This window comes from Fukomys damarensis, unplaced genomic scaffold (assembly GCF_012274545.1).
Source record: "Fukomys damarensis isolate Sample0158 unplaced genomic scaffold, DMR_v1.0_HiC HiC_scaffold_17, whole genome shotgun sequence".
NCBI lineage: Eukaryota > Metazoa > Chordata > Mammalia > Rodentia > Bathyergidae > Fukomys > Fukomys damarensis.
In genome coordinates, this window is record NW_022900929.1 from 35,094,218 (window position 1) to 35,095,611 (window position 1,394).

The 1,394-nt window shown below is 44.2% G+C and overlaps 1 pseudogene; it reads right to left on the minus strand.

The window, feature by feature from the left end:
• Positions 1-390: 390 nt before the first annotated feature.
• On the minus strand, positions 391-1,174 carry LOC117283231 (annotated as a pseudogene).
• Between the last annotated feature and the right edge of the window lie 220 nt (positions 1,175-1,394).

Consider the following 1,394-nt stretch of genomic DNA (forward strand, 5'->3'; position numbering starts at 1 on the left):
ACCACTGAGCTAAATCCCTGGCCTACCTAGTTTTATTTTGAAGAAAAATTCACAAGCTGGCTTCTACTTAATCTATTACCCTTTATTTTATAGAAATGTAGAAGTAACTGAAGAAAAGATTCTTCCTGGGAGTATGTTGTCATAACCTAAAAGATTGCCCTTTATTCACACTAGTGTTTTGTGTTGGTCCTCATATTTCTGGATATTTGTCATGACAGTGCTCATATCTTATTTGGTGTACTGAGCAAATAAGCTTTTCAACAAACAAACTAATATATAAAACAAATTCAATTTTGGGCAGGGATTTACTCAGTGGTTCCTCTGCCTGCCTTGCAAGCACAAGGTCCCGAGTTCCATACCAGTACCAAAACCAAAACCAAAACCAAAAACCTAATTGAATTTTTGTATACTAGTAATAAACAGGTAGAAAATAAATGTCAGATCCTGACCTCCATTGTATTCCTCCATTTCAAGCTGGTGGGCACAGAGAAACCGGTGCGAGACCATTGGCAGGGTTAAATGTTTCAGAAGTGTCTTGTCCAAATGGTCTGGATCTGACCGTGAGAGACACCCTGGGCCCTCCTGTGGAACTGCTTGAAATAGATCCAGGGCTTCTCCATGCTCCAGGGGGTCTATGGATGGAGAGAGGCCCAGTGGAGGCAGAGTATCTGTTGGTCTACTGAAGCTGTAAGTGGAAGATGAAGAGATCTGTACAGTGTTTCCAAACATTGGCTTTTTCATATTTTCGTGGACTTCATCATGAAAGCCTATACTTGGGCAATGTGTCGGCTTTCATGATTTCCTCTCCACATGGCAATGCGTTCTGGATAGCGCACCTTGAATGCCACAGGAGTCACATCGGTCTGCACAGTCACCCAAGTACACATAGCATTGGCTGATTTTCCACCAAATCGAAAGAGCTCCCTAAGGTCGTGGAATTGATCACACACATCTCCATAGACGGTGAGAAGACGACGGACCCTCGCATGTTTGATTCTTCTGTTAAAATCTTCTTAGCTTTTGAGCACAGAGTGTTCACTTGGTATCGGTCAGCTGCTCGACCCACAGCGGTCCAGCCCCTTGGTGGGTGCCTAGGAATCCATGCCGGCAGGATCCCCTTTCCCTGAGCCTGGAGACCCCGAACCTGCCGTAGCTGAACACCCGAACAGCCGGGAGGGGGAGATGGTCAGGCGCCTGACCTGGCCTCTTTCACCTTCTCTCCTCTCCTTTCGGGTTTCCGTCTGTACATTAGTTTTGTTTCTAGCCTTGTTAAACTATTAATTCTAGTACTTGGTAGATTTATTAGTATGTTCTATATATTTACGTATGAATAATGATTTTTCCATCTTAAGCTACAGAACTTGTGTGTGTGTGTGTGTGTGTGTGTGTGTGTG